The sequence below is a fragment of the Mus caroli genome, chromosome 17 (assembly GCF_900094665.2).
Source record: "Mus caroli chromosome 17, CAROLI_EIJ_v1.1, whole genome shotgun sequence".
NCBI lineage: Eukaryota > Metazoa > Chordata > Mammalia > Rodentia > Muridae > Mus > Mus caroli.
This window is the reverse complement of record NC_034586.1, coordinates 8506438-8522342: the sequence shown is the minus strand read 5'-3', so window position 1 is coordinate 8522342 and position 15905 is coordinate 8506438. Positions and strand designations below refer to the sequence as shown.

At 49.2% G+C, this 15905-nt stretch overlaps 1 pseudogene; it reads right to left on the bottom strand.

Moving 5' to 3' along the window:
* Positions 1–14829: 14829 nt before the first annotated feature.
* On the bottom strand, positions 14830–15193 carry LOC110312144 (annotated as a pseudogene).
* Positions 15194–15905: the final 712 nt, after the last annotated feature.

The window sequence follows — 15905 nt, the reverse complement described above, 5'->3', positions numbered from 1 at the left end:
AGCTGTCCTGGGCTCAGCTGCTTTGGGCACAGCTGTCCTGGGCTCAGCTGCTTTGGGCACAGCTGTCCTGGGCTCAGCTGCTTTGGGCACAGCTGCCTTTCCCTCCAGCTCCCCACCTGTAGCAAACCTGGCCTTTCCCTTGAGGTCTCCACGCTGTGTGTGCAGCTTTCCATGGTGGACATACCAAGTTTGGGCATCTCCAGCATCCCAGGGTCTCTGCTCTGATTTAGGGTTCAGTGGTTTCTTAGGGCTTCCTGTAGGGAATCCAATCCTTCTGCCCATTCCCAAGCCTTGGTAACTTTCTGGAACTTGGGTGCAAACCTCTATATCCCATAACTTTTGCATTTCCCATGCCACAAAAATTGTCTCCAGGCAGATGCTGCTGCTGGGGTCTGTTGCCAGCTGGACATGCCATCTGGTATCTTTCTCCCACAGCGGCCGTGGCTTTCATGCACCGCAGCAGATGAACCTTGGAAAACACTTCCTTGAATAGATGTTTCTGAGTGGGGAAAGCCTTCCAGCAATGGCATCAGTTCAGTCTCTCCTTAAATAAGCTTGCATTTTTTACCAGCTGGCACATTCCTCTTGTTTTGGTATTTATTTTTATGTGTGTGAGTGTTTTGCCTGCTTATACGTGTATGCACTCTTTGTGTGCCTGGTGCCCAAGGAGGCCAACAGAGGGCATTGGATTTCTTAGAACTGGAGTTACAGACAGTTGTGAGCCATCACGTGGGTTCTGGGAATTGGACCCAGACTGGAAGAGCACCCAGTGTTCTTAACCACTGGTCCATCTCTCCAGCTCTTCCAGTTTCTCTTTAGAAGCTGTTTTGTCTGTATCCTTGTTGGAGTCTTTAAGCTCATCTCCACTCTTTGTATTTTCCAAACAGCACATCCCCCCACCTCCCCAATCTTTCTGTTCTCTTTCACTGTAGATCTGAGTGGTGAGCAATAGCCTTCCCACAGCCTGAATGTTGTACCATTTTATAACATTTCCTCCCCCAAACAACCCAGTCCCCCCGCCCTCACACTCTATTTTCTCCAGAGACAGGGTTGCTCTGTTTATCCCTGCCTGTCCTGGAACTCACTCTGTAGACCTGCCTGCCTCTGCATCTCAGTGCTGGGATTAAAGGAGTGTATTACCAGCACCCCACTCCATTGCTTTTAAATTTAGCTTCCCGAATATTTTTCAGCCAGGTTCTCTGCCTCTTTGTACTCCTCCCTGAAGTGCCGATAGTCCACATTTCTCTTAGTCCCTGGTCTTTGGAAGTCTCCTTCACATGGTTCATTAAACCCCAAGCTTCAAATTCTTCCACGTTTCCCCCACAACTGGGTCCAAAGGTCTATGGACCACATGATCGCACCCCCAGTCCTCCAGCACCTGGAGGAGCCTTAGTGACTTTCCCCATTTCTGCTGCAAAGCACCAGAAGAAAGCATTGAAAGAAGGGATGGGGGGTGTGTTTAAGATCACAGTTTGAGGCTGCAGTCCATGTAGGTGTGACTGTGCCAATGGCTTTGGCTGTGGAGGCAGCAATGTGAGTGGCCGGTCACATTGCATCAGTCAGGGAGCAGTGTTAATGCACAGCTCACTTTCCTCTTCCTGGCCAGAATCCCAGCCCATGGGACGATGCTGCTCACATTCAGGATGGATTTGCTGTCAGTCAATCCTTTCTGGAAGCGAGAATCTTGTGCATATCCCACTCCAACCAGTGACTCACTATTCTCAGACAGTATGAACAAGACAAATATCCACAGGTGATGGACTTTCATCAGGACAGCCTCCAGCGGGATGGAATCATCCAGAGATTCACTTGGAAAAGAATGTCATTTCTGCCGGATCCCGTTCGCTACAGACCTCACAGACTCGGCCTGTGCGAGGAGACCTTTGAGGGATCGTCTGTCCACAGCAATGGGAGGTTGGACCAATCAGTTCCTTTTAAAAGCCACTAGTCAGTGTCTGTTCAAGCTGCCTTAGCAGAACCCACAGACTGGGGAGCTCAAAAGACAAGGGCTTTGCCAGTGTTAGAGGTGCACACCTTTAATCCCAGTGCTCAAGAGGCAGAGGCAGCAAGGTTTCTGTGAGTTCAAGGCTAGCTGGGACTAGTGAGACACTGTCCGGGACTGTCGGACAGTCCCCCCAACCCATACGATCTATGGGTAAAGCCTTCTCTCAGCCCTCATCCTAGAGTTCATGTTTTTAATTTTCTTTATCAATCTTGTGGGAACTTGCTCAATACAACTCATTTTTAAAGTGACCACCTTTGGACTTTGCTTGTTTCTGTTTGTGACTTATTTTTCTATTTCTTATTGTGATTTTATTTTTACACTTATTTTTATACATTAAGTATGTGTGCCTCTCTGTGTGTAGTGTGTGTGTATGTGGTTGTGGTATGTGTATGTATGTATATATATATATATACATATATATATATATATGTCTGTGTATGTGTGTATGTACATGTGTATATGTATGTGTGTATGTCTGTGGTGTATGTCTGTGGTATGTGTATGTGTGTCTGTGATGTGTGTGTATGTATGTGTCTGTATATGTGTGTGTGGTATGTGGTGTGTGTGTGTGTGGTATGTGTATGTATGTGTGTATGTATGTGTGTTGTGTGTGTGAGGTGTGTGTATGAGTGTACGTACATATGTATGTATGTGTATGTGTTGTGTGTATGTGTATATGTGGTATGTGTGTGTGTGGAGGGGGGTGCACGTCCTCACATTGGACCTTCTAATCTGTTACCAGTGATGGTGTCTGAATGAGCCCTAACCAATAATTTTCTTGTGTTATTTTAAAAAACTATTCTGTCCATGATTGGTCACCCATTCAGGACATCTGATAGCCACGTGACTGAAGCTAACGTTTCATCAGTGAAAGCGAGCACTCTCCAGTAGTCACTGGCCTGCCTCCCACGAGTCCTCCTGCTCTGTTCCCACGACCCTGATATGCCAGCAGAGGGGCATGTGTGGCATTCCTGGGTGTCTACCTTCCCTGCCCTGTGCTGGAGTCCACATGGAGTTAGATCTGAGCCTTAGTGAGTCTCCCCACCCCTGGATGGAGAGACACAGCCCAGGGCCCAGGCTTCTTTTCTGAGCTCTTGCCTGTGCCCTCAGCTTGCATGCAGTTCCTTGGCCCAGCTCTTAGATAAAGGGAGACTCTGCTGTGTGTGTGGTGACTGTCCAGTCACAGCGTCCTTCTGTGACCATCCTGCCCCTTCCACTCACATGCCCAAAGGGATCAATGTATTCCCACTTATGCACCCTTGCCAACCTCCCCATCCTCCTCACTCCTCACACCAGGGGGTCGGTCCCATCTGAATTCAGATGGTGGTTCAGGGAGTACAGGTGACAACTTTCTTACTCATATCACAGCAGTGATGGGTCCCACACAGTGGTGGGACCACTTAGCTATGTCGGTGAAGCATGGGCTCCTTCCTCTTGGGTGCTGCTAAAAGATACACTTGGGTGAAGCCAGCCGTCTGATAACATGTCAAGGAAGCAAGGGAACACTGGCAACCACAAAGGGGACAATATCTCTAGGTGGACGGCACACTGTCAGACAGTGCCTGAGCCTAGCCACTTGGTTCATTGTCAGCCATTTAGCCTCCCCTTGTCCCTGTTGTCTTCCACATGTGGAGGCCGGGCCTGGCACACAACAGCATGATCCTCCCTATCCTCCATCCCCATGGTGTCTAATTCTCTGGCACTGCCCCAGGTTGTGAGCCTCACTTGACCACAACATGTGCAGCCCGGGGACAATCAAGCTAAAGAGTCCTGAGACAATTGCTGCTGTGTGAATCCTCTGGTTGTGGTGATGTCACACTAGGGGACAAAGCACACCCGAGGCACAATGACTTTGGACAAAGGGCCCTTTGATCATGCCCGCTCCTGTGTCAGGTCTGTGGAGAAGCAGCAACAGTGGACATGTCATCTAAAGAGACCCTTGGATGCGAGCTTACCCAAGATCACATGCACAAATGCTGAAAACCACAGAAACGTGGGTGCTGCGGACAGTAGCATCCACCATGGTGTTCTCAGATTTTTCAGCCCCGAGGGCTCTGGGGGCATGTGTTTTCTGCAGGTGGTGCCTTGTCAGACCTTTTAGAGGTATGTCTAGGCTGACACATCAGCAGCCCCTCGGCTATGCCATGCTGTTGCCCCTCAAACGATGGGCATGTGTAGGGACTTAAGAGTGTTATAGTTGCAGGTGGGGGAATGGTGTGGGCTCTCACACCAGCTTAGGAAGAAATCAGACTCTGGGGCCCAGGGGAAACAGACATCATCCTGTCCATCACACTTCCTCGTGTGTGGCTCCACCCAGATCTCACAGAGATCTGGTTGGGAAAACCAGTGAGGAGCTGAGGAAAGGTGAAGTTTTGAATTGTAAGACAACGGACTGGAAGCAGGTGTACTGGTGGTTTTAAGTCAGCTTGACACAAGCTGGAGTCATTAGAGAGGAGGGAGCCTCGGTTGAGGAAATACCGGCCCGAGACCCAGCTATAGGGCATTTTCTTAATAAGTGATCGATGGAGGAGGGCCCAGCCTATTGTAGGTGGCTCCATCCCTGGGCTAGTGGTCCTGGGTTCTATAAGAAAGCAGGCTGAGCAAGTCACGAGGAGCAAGCCAGTAAGCAGTACCTCTGCATGGTCTCTGCATCAGCTCCTGCCTCCAGGGTCCTGCCCTGGTTTGAGGTCCTATCCTGACTTCCTTTAATGATGAACAGCGATATGGAGGTGTAAGCTGAATAAACCCTTTCCTCCCCAACTTGCTTTTTGGCCAGAGAAACCCTAAGACAAGTTGGTACCAGGATAGTGGAGTATTGCTGTGATAGACCTAACATGTTGTTTTGGTAGAGAACTGGGAAAGGACTTTGGAACTTGGGGCTAGAAAAGTCATTGAGTGTTGAGAGCTTGGGGAAGTGTTCTGCAGGAACTTGGAAGATAAGAATATTGAGAGTAAAACACAATGGAGGTCTGGCTTGTGAAGTTTCAGACGAAGTAAAAACTTTACCAGGCCTTTTGTGTGAAGAACCTGCAGTTCTGGTTAGCTGGGGCTGGAGAATCAACTGTGATTAGCAAGATACCAGAACCACGAAAGTGAAACCTTTGCTTTGCTGGGATACTCGATGTTGGTCAGCTAGTGCTGAGAAATTAGCAGCGATTAAGAGAACAGCATCATTGAGGGGAAATCTTCTGGGAAGACAAAAAATTTAAAGTTGTCTTCCCCTCAGCCCCCCCCCCCTTTTTTAAGATAACATTTCTGTGTAGCCCTGACTGTCCTAGAACTCGATCTATGGACCAGGCTGGCCTTGAATCCTGGAGATCTGCTGGGATTAATGGTGTGTGTGCTGCCAACCTCCCAGCTGAGACTTTGAACACTTAAAAGAGATTTGGGGTTGTTAAAGAGATTGAATGTTGTAAAGAGACTGAACTTTTTAATGTGTTTGAATTTTTGAGACTTGTAGAACTTTTAAATTTATTTTTATACTATTATATTAATATTAATACTCCATCTTAGGGATAAGTGAGAAAGGGAAAGTTCTAATTAAAAAGTGATGTGTTTGTATGTCAACTTGACAAAGGGTCAGTTGTACTGGCTAGTTTTATGTCAGCTTGAGGCATCTGAGAGGAGGGAGCCTCAATTGAAGAAATGCCTTCATAAGATCCAACTGTAGAGCATTTTCTTAAGTAGTGATTGATGGGGGAGGGTACAGCCTGTTGTGGGTGATACTGTCCCTGGGCTGGTGGTCCTGGGTTCTATAAGAAAGCAGGCTGAGCAAGCCATGGGGAGCAAGCCATGGGGAGCAAGCCCGTAAGCAGCACTTTTCCAGGTAAGAATTCCAGGTTCCTGCTTTGTTTGAGTTCCTGTCCTGACTTCCTTCAATAATGAACAGTAATATGGAAGTGTAAGACAAATAAGCTCTTTCTTCTCTGAGTTGCTTTTTGGTCATGGTGTTTCATTGCAACAAGAGGAACCCTAAAATAGCAGTAGAGGGGTAAAAGAGCTTTGTATAGAGCACTCACCTGGCATGCATAATGCACCTGTTCCACTCCAGTACCGCCTCAGCCAGGTTTGAAGGCACACACCTGCAATCCCAGGATTCAGGGAATGGAGAGAGATCAGAGGATCAAGAACATGGTTGTCTGCATGCAGGGGCGGAGGCTCTCCTAGGAAGCATTGAACCTTGCCCCCAAAATAAAAATAGGGTGGAGAGCAAAGTGACGGTGGTATGTGACTTTAATTCCAGCACTCAGGAGGCAGAGACAGGCCTGGATCTCTTGAGTTTGAGACCAGACTGGTGAGCTAGTTCCAGGACAGCCAAAAAAAATCTACACCCACACACACACACAGAGTCTTGAAAAACAAACAAACAAAAAACCAAAACGACAGGCTGGAGAGTTGACTGTGCTTAGGAGTGCTTAGGACCCAAGTCTGGTTTCTAGCACCCTGGAGCCACTGAGTGCCTGTAACTCCTGCTCCAGGGTATCGGTGTCATTTTCTGGTCTCTGCAGGCACCCTCACATACAGACACATAAGTAACAACCATTTTTTTCTTTTTAAAATCTTAAGACAAAGAACACAGTAGGCCTGCTCTGTGTTTCTGAACAACGAAGTTATTGTGGGGAGGGCTGGAGCTACCTAGCTCTCTCGTACCAGCTGTCCTCGTTAGGCTTAATGACGCTGTGATGAAACACTGTGACCAACATCATCTGGGGGAGGAAAGGGTTAACTTGGCTTACACTTTCACATCAGTGTTCATCACTGAAGGAAGTCAGGACAGGAACTCAAACAAGGCAGGAACCTGGAGGCAGGCGCTGATGCAGAGGCTATAGAGGGGTGCTGCTTACTGGCTTGCTCTTCATGACTTTCTCAGCTTGCTTTCTATAGAACCCAGGACAACAAGCCTAGGGAATGGCACCACCCACAATGGGCTGGGCCTTTTCTCTTCAATCACTAAGAGAATGTCCAACAGACTTGTTTACTTACAGCCCAATTTTCTGAAGGGGTTTCTCAACTGAGGCTCCCTCCTCTTAGATGACTCTAGCTTGTGTCAAGTTGACATAAGACTAGCCAGCCAGCCCATCAGCCATCTCCAAGCCTGCCTGGTCTGAGGGTCTTCACATGGATTCTCAGGGGCATGCAGCAAGGTGACCACCGGCAGCTTGTGTGCTCAGTGGTGAGTGACTAGTGTTGTAGAGGGCAGAGGGGAAGGGGAGGAACTGGCCAGGTAGTGCAAGGGAACAGAAGGGATTGTAGGGTCCACTCTTTCCTTACCCGGTGACAGCTGTAAATGAGGCAGGGGCTGAAGAGCTGGATGAAGCCCTCGCCTAGGAGGCCCACAGGGCTTATATTCCTGTGGTCGGAGGCAGCAGTTAGTAAACAATGTGCAAATGGCATAGATTAGATGACATGTGCAGTGGGGGAAGAAACAGCAGATCAGGTTTCATTAGAGCCAGTGTTGGGCAGTGTGTGCGCCCAACTTGCCAGCAAAACAGACACCACAACAGGATCCTTCTGCACATGTTTATTGGGAGAGCATGATTGCAGAGGCAAAAAGACCCCGAGCCCCAGAACTGGCGCTGCTTATATAAGAGAGGCGTGTCTCATACCCAATTGGTTATGCTTTCAGTATCTCATTTACATGTCCACACCCGATTGGTCATACATTTAGTACCTCATTTACATACCTTGGGCCAGGCAGTGACTTGGCAAAAAACTCTACTGCACATGCGCACATTGATTGTTTACCCAAACTTATGGGTGGTGGTCAGCGGTAGCCAGCGCCACCTTGTAATGGCATATGTGGCTTCCCACAGGGCAGGACAAAATTAAATTAGGAACTCCCAAGTATTGTCACTGGGAAGGTGACTGAGCAAAGACTGCAGAAAGTGTCCCAATAAACACCTGTGGAGTCTGGCCAGGCAGAGGACAAGGGACCAGAGGACCTGAGCCACAAACCAGTCTAGAAGAGGCCTGGGAGAGGTAAGAGGAGGCAGATTAGTCCTTTAGGACTCTGCCTTCAGATAGGTTAAGACAGAAATGCATGGGGCCACTTGCCCTCTCTAGGGTGTAGACATGGTTAGGAGGCAGAGCCAGAGGAGTCAGGGTGTGACTCAGTGAGCACCAGCCCAGCATGGGACTGCCCAGAAGAGGAGCCAAAGATGACCCTGGCACCCTAGTCAGGTAGCATGAGGGTGTGTGTGTGTGTGTGTGTGTGTGTGTAGGTGTTTTGCTTATATGTGTGTATACCATGTGCATGCCTGGTGCCTGGGAGGCCAGGAAGCCAGAAGGAGGCGTTGGATGCCCTGGAAGTGGACTTACAGGCAGTTGTGAGCCACCATGTCGATGCTGGGAACTGAATGCTGGTCCTTCACAAGAGCAACAAGTGTTCTGACCCGCTGAGCCATCTCTCCAGCCCCAGGAGTGTTCCTAATAACATGAGCCTACTCTGGGTCCTGGGAGACTACCAAGCACTATCTTCTCAGTGCATGGCTGCGGAAAAGCTCCCCAAGAAGAGGGTCCTCAAAGACCTAGAAAGCTGGGATCATTGCAAGCACATCGCGCTGAATGAAGACTCGGAATGGTAGCGCCCAGGAACATAGCTGTAACAGCTCTGCCTGACAGACAGCTGAGTTCACAGTGGTTGCTTCCTCTGTTTCCACGTGAAAGAATAAGCCGTGTTGCTTGCATTTCCACAGTTAGCCTAAGTAGGTATGGAAGGGATGTTAGCAGTAGGCAATGCTCAGCAGCTTTCTGCAGTACGCCAGGTTGGGGGTGGGGTTGCAGATATGAACTATTGCCAAGCAGTTGAGAGCCAGCGTCTGATCCCAACATGAAAAGGAACACTGCTTAGGAAAAAAAGGATCCAAAAAGAGCAAGAAAGCTGTAGCTGGGAAAATTCAAGTCTCTCCAGAGGCAGAGAGAATGTGCCACAGGGCCGAAGACTGAGCCCAGGGCAGGCAGGACACACCAAGTCTCCTCCTGCACTCTTGTTGCTAGGGCTGCCTTGTTGTGACAACAGAGTGTCCTGAAGCCTGTGGTGAGTCTGCCTGAATGTGACTGTGGGACCCACAAGGTCCCAGCCTCATTGGGTGAGCACGGCTGAGATCCTTGGTATAGAGGTGGGTGGGATATGGAGGGAGGACCAGGCAGGAGGAGCTGGAGCACATACCTGCTCTCAGGGCATCTGGGCAGCAACTGCATGAGCCCAGAAAGACTCTGTGCTCTGATGAGTCTCTCTAGGGACTGGGGGTGGCAGGTCTGGGAGGTAAGGACATTGACAATAGCCCTGACTTTAGTGAGATGTAGAAGGCTTGGTACCTGGTGGGGAAAGGGGTCATTTGCAAAATTAAATCTAGCTACTGGTGTCAGATTGCCAACCCCTCTAATTTTCATGAAGACTCAGAAAAATCAGGGGGTGGGGTTATCGCCCATTTGACAGGGTGGGTTACTTAACTTGCATGAAACCCTTGATTTGATTCGCAGCACAGCATAAACTCCAAGGTCCCAAACCTGCCTTCCAAGTGCTGGGAGGATGCAGGCAGGGAGGATGCAAGCAGGGCAGATGCAGGCAGAGGAACATAATTGTCATGCTTGGCTGTATAAGGAATTAGAGGGCAGCCTGGGCTATATAAGACAGTATCAAAAATATTGTTTATTACATTCCTAGATTCTCTGGGTAGTTATGTGTGTGTCCCCACTCCCATTCTAATGACAAAGAGCGACAGTGTCAAGCCACTTTCCTTTCTTCCTATCTGTTCTGTGTGAGGGATGGACATGCTCTGCTCAGTCCTGGCTGGCTAAAAAAGCCAATGAACCCACCAACCTAGGCCAGCAGGCAGTGCGTCTGGTTCTAGGAGGGTGGCCGAGGCATGTCACTTGGCTCCGTAGTGAGTCTACCATATGAGGCACTTCCTAAGACACTGCCATTATAAGCTGTCTGAAGATATCCACCCAGGTAGCCTGTAGTCCCTGTTCTTCCTTCTCCACCCCTCGTGAAGACACAGTCTGGAGGAAATGTCCAAGTTTGGAGTATAAGGGGAGGGGTCAGAAAGTTCCAGAGAAAAACTAGTTCTCAATAAACCTGAAGAAAGATGCTGTCTGACTTCCTGCGTAGTTGAACCATCTCTAAAGCAGTGGTAAGGACTCAGGTAAACGAGGCTGATAAGGCGTCTGGATAGAATAACGCCCTTCCGCTTGCAGATAGGGGGCCCGAGGGTAGAACCGTGGACATTGACTCGGGACCTTAACAATTCCATTGGCAAATGATGCTTTAGGATCTACAGGGAGAAAGAGTGTCTTAAGGTGCTGGGTTCTCCTGAGAAGTTGTACTTTGTAGCCTGGTGGGTTTGCGCTCAGTAATTAAAGTCACATGGCGATAGATGAGGTGCCCGAGTCCAAGGGCTGTTGCCCTGAGGGCTCCCCATCTCCTGTAGCTGCTCTCTTCAGTCAGGTGACTTCATTCCCTCCCCACAGCCATAGGCTGGGCCGAGGCCTGCCTGTGCTAAGTGTGTTCTGTCTTCGCAGAGCACACCCACAGGCCTCCACACTTACCACAGGGGCTTGAATCCGCCGCTCCTGAGTAGCCGCCTAGCACAAGGCCCTTGCTGACAGGTAATTGCTTTGATGAGCAGCCAGAGAGGATAAGAAACTCTATCTAAGCGGAAGGGACAAGTGTGTCCATGACTGGAGCCTGCGGAGAATCCTAGTTGTTCTAGCTCTTGGCCACAGAGGTGACATACTCAAGTAAATGTTAACACAGCTAAAACTCCTTATAGTCAAGTGCGTGCGTGTGTGTGTGTGTGTGTGTAAGAACCAAACTTGACTTCATGGTCCAAAAGAGTTTCAGCAAAACTGAGAAATCAAAATCCTGTTCTAGTTAGGCCCCTCCTTGTCGGGGCACACGCCTTCCAGTGGTGTGGTGAGTTCAGATGGAGGAGGAGGAGGAAGAGGAGGAGGGGGAAGCAGAGGAGGAATCAGAAGAAGAGGGATGAGGGAGAGAAACCTGAGGAGGGGAAAGGTGAGGGAGACTTGGAACTCCATTTGCCACCTCCAATCCTGGAGCCAGCTTCCCTCAGAAGGTGAGGCTCTGTTGCTCTGGCATGGCTGATGTGGCTTGGTGGCTCCACCAGTGAAAAAGCCACGAGGCATCTGCGTTTGTTCTTGGGGCTCCTCTTCCCATACTGCTCTGTCCAGGGTTCCTTTGAGATAGGAAAGCCTTAGGGACTCCTGTGTATCTGCTGCCCAGAATGCCTCTCATGGGACTACTTGACCCCTTCCTTCCTCTGTTCTGGAACATTCATATCTGAGGGTGCAGAGACCCAGAGTCTGTGGCACCTTTGGCCTTGTGGAAAGGAGCACGCAAGGGGGCAGCAGCCTGGCCTCAGATCTGGTGAATGGGAGTTTTCACAGAGGTACCCAGCCATGGCTCACAACCATCTATAACTCCAGTCTCTCTCTTCTGACCTCCTCAGGCACCAGGCATGCATTTGGTACACAAACTCACATGTAGGCAAAGCACCCATACACACCCAAAAAAAATAATTTTTAAAAAGAAGAGACCCAGGGAGATAGCAAACAAACAACTAGCAGCCCTCCTAGTTATTAACATTTGCAACACACAATCATGGGGAGAAATGTCCGTGGCGCGCCTTAGAGCAGCAGCCCCACCCTGGCTTCTGCAGGGGCAAGAGAGTTGAAATTAAAAGGCACAGTAGAGCACACACCTTTGGAGGCAGCAAACAAACATGGTGGCTGTCTGTGTAGAGGGTGGTTTTGATGTTAAGGCACTGTTTTCTAATTGGTTTGTGATCAATCAAGATGTCAGGAGCCAATTGCTTAAAGCGGGGTAGATTTTAAAAAAATTATCCGCTCCATCTGTGGAGCTTGTGCTGTGAACTCCTCGGTGTGGATTTCGCAGTTGGAGCAGGCAGCAGACTTTAATGGCACTCCAAACCTGTATACCAATTATAGACAAATGGGAGGAACTGAGTGACCGCCTATGCTTGCTTTTTTTCTGTCTTTGGCTCAGCCATCGCTCAGATTTAGGAGGCATGTTGGTCTGGTTTCCACTGTCTGTTTCCAAGAGTCACATGACGTTTGGTCCCAGTAGAGGCCACCACACCCAGCCACCTCACTGCTCCATGGTCACAACACCAAGGATACTGGCCCACTGTTCCCACGGGATGTTGCTCCCTGACCCCCCTCCCACCTCCCTCTTCCTCTGAGGTTCTGCCGTCATCACCGGGGCACCCCCAACCAAGAGAGCTGGTGCCCAGGGGTCAGTAGAGGGCGCAGAGACAAACCATTCTGGAGACATCTTCAGGGACCACTGCTTTATTGTACACAAGCAACCACTCCAAGTGGGAGCTTATCAGCTGTGATCGATTAGCATAGTGCCTTGGGTTGGAGGGAAAGTAAGCTCTCAGACCACCAGGGTCTGTATGCTGATGAAGCACATTAAAGATGTGTGGTGTGCAGACTCACGTGAAGGCCAGCTACCAGCCACTAGCACTACTTAAGACTTCAGCGTTCTGACTTCAGGAGCAGGAGGCACTATGCTTCTTATTTCAAAGCACAGTGTGCCAAGTAGGCTGCCTGCCTGGTCATGCCCGCATCTTTTGCTACAACATTCTACTAGACGACCCTGCACCAGGGCCTGACCTTTTAGGCTGTTCTGGCCAAAGCTCTTTCTCCTCTTTGTTGCCAACTCAAATCCTGCAGGAGTCAGCTCAAGGCTTTCTGTGCCCATCTGAGGTTTTCCCTCATTCCGTTTCTTTCCATTGCTCCTCCAGACCCCAGGATAGCGACCAGTGCTCTTCTCTTACATCCTACCTGCCTTTTGCAAAAGCATAGGGAAAACTGGTCACAAAAAGAATAACCAAGAGCAAGAAAGGGCAGAGTGTTTGCTGAACTAGTCAAGGAGGCAACAGGTGAGTCCCAGACAGGGCAGCATGAGTGAGGGGCCCTGAGGGTTTAGAGCAGTTGAGGCAGATACTGGGTCTTGTTGCCTGGGGTCCACAGGGCATCACACTCTCTGATACGTGGTAATTCTTTGCTCTTCTTGAGACTTGCCATTTTGTTTCAGGCCATCAACAGGTCACTGGGAGTCAGGCTCAGACATCTGTGTAAGATGTTACTGTAGCAGTGAAATAGGAGCTGCCTGATGCTCCAAGAGGGTTGTGCCCGCCCAAGAGCTCTGGATTCACCAACAACACACACACACACACACACACACACCAGCTAATTTGGATAGCTCAATGGTTGGGCACTTCTGAACCGCCTCATAGCTAGCACGCACTCCCCTCTGGTATTTCCAGCTTAACACCTTCTAAATCTATTACTTCTGGGCAGCCTTCCCCAGCCCCCTGAGACCGCTTTCCCTTCCCACCTACATTGTTGGATACTTTCTCTCCTGCAGCACTTTTCTTTTCTTTTCTATTGCTATAATCACTTTTCTTTTTTATTCATGCACAGAATTCTTCAAAAACTTGTGTGTTTTGTATACGATGTTCAAAGACAAAATAAATAATATAAAATGTGCACAGGCTAAGTGCACAGGGCAAATCAAACAGAAATCAAATGTATGCAAACTTGTGGCAGTCATTGCAACATCTCATCATATATTACAAAAATCATTGCCTTCCCCAAATCTGGAAAAATCCCCAAATCCAAAATGTTCCTAAACAACTTGAGACAAGATATGCGCACACCATCTCCCTCAGGTATGAACACAGGTGGAATAGATGTGCCATCTGGACTCTGACATAGCTCAGTGGGTAAAGTCACTTGCAGCCAAGTTTCGAAGCCTGAGTTGGATCCAACCCCCAGATCCTCATGGTGGAAGGAGTCAGTCCTTCAGGTTGTCCTCTACACATGTGCACATGTACACATGCACACATCCAATGCACATTATATAATACAGCCGTATGTATATACACACATGCACCTCTAAAACACAAAAGCATCCAATTTTTCCTCACACTAAACTGGATTTGCACTGTGCATTCTTCATTGATCAGGGACATGGGCAGAATGGAAAGGTTTCCCTGTGATGGACAGCCTGTACAGACAACATTCACACGCCACGACTGGTATTCATGTTATCCATACATGTCAGCTCCACCAATCTGTCATTCTTTTAGTGTCCATGGCAACAGAAGCTGCATCTCTCAACAGTGAGTGCAGAAACTCTTCAAGTGGTCCACCTAGATCCTCGGATTCAAAAGCCCTACAGCATCTGCACCACTACAGCAAGTCTGCTGGCACTGTGCCCGAGCCCACATCTGGCATTTGGTGTCCTTAGACCAGGAATGCCAGCCAGGCTCATAGCACATGCTTAGAAATCCAGGTGCCATCACTGAGAACTGACATTAGCAACAGCTGCCATAGCAGTCAACTTCAGACTGTGGGACAGGCTATGTGCTGGAGACCTGTGTCCTGTGTCCCGCCCTTGCTTTAGGTGGTTTGGAGCAGCACTGTGGGGACTTCTGTGGTGGTCCACAGGCAGGAGCTCCCTGTCCTGGCATTGTGTAAGTGAAGACAGATGCTGGTGAAGTGAAGACAGATGCTGCAATGGGGATGGGAAGAGAACCATCCTTTCATGGCCTTCACCCAGAAGTGACCTCAGCATGTCAATCTACCATATATGCTGTCCAAACAGGAAAGGGAACTACCGAAAAACCAGAGCCCCGTGGAAGGACAGCCTTTAATCAAGGCTCAGAAAACCTGGTCTCAGCAGATGCACCAGCCAGGTGTAAAACATTCTAGAAAACACAGAGGGACAAAACACCAACAATCTAGCCTTTTGCCTTTTGCACCAGGGCAGGTTACTTGGTCCAGCGGACTCTGGGAATGTCATAGTGCTCGGTGAGTGTGTCCAGGTGTCACTGGAAGTCCTTCACTCTCTGCTTGTGGGTTTTTGACGCCTTCTTCAGGGTTCTTTCCTTTTGCCGCTCCTCCTGCATCTTTTCGAAGCCTGCCTGCACCAGCATGCGTTTGTCCAGGCAGCGCCTCTTCTCCTCCTCGCTCTTCTTGCATGTCCCCATGGCCTCCAGCATCTTGGCCTTGTCTTTGTCCTCATCCTCTTTCCTCCTCCTCCTCCCCTTCGTCACGTCAAGCTCTGCCACGGCCTTTCAACTTCAGGGGACCCTTCTGGACCTGCTTGTACACTTCCTTAGCACTCGCTGCCATAATCATTTTTCAAAGTGTCCCGTTTTCTTCCTGTGACTTCTACTAGCAGGTTGAAAGAGCCACACAGTTCCTGAATCTGTAGTCCAACTATCCCAACAACCAGCCGCTGTAGATGGGAAGTGCAAGAATCTAGTAGTTACTTGTTCTCAGGAGGCTGGTCTTCTGCAGAAGTAGGTTCCAACAGATGTACTGGCGAGTAAATTCGAGCAGGTGAGAAGATTATCCTGCAACCCTTAAATCTGATCTCTCTCCCTCCAAGTCATAGCACTTCTCCCCTCCTCTTCTGTCCCTTGCCCTCAAAATCTAAAATCCCGCCTCTGTCTCCCTGCCCAGCCACTGGCTGTGTGGCAATTCTTTGTTATCAATCAAAGCCAGCTGGGGGCAGGGACCCTCAGCGTCTGGAAGCTCAGGTTTTGGGAGCCAAATTAAGACCAAGCCTTAGAAGCAATCCCCAATCCATCACAGGTTATTAGGGGTCAAGACACAGCATCCGTGGCTTTGTTAAGTGTCAAAGTTTGCTTTTTTAAAGTTTCTGGTCTCTTGTATTTATGCTACCCACAGTGTCAAGTTACTGTTTAGCCATGGTTGGGGATTCTGTCTACTCTTACACCCTTGGGATCAGTAACGAACGCCAGATACTTGTGTTCACCACAGACCTGACATGCATAGAGATGACAGAAGCATGGAGGTCCCTCTAGAGGCCAAGGTCGGG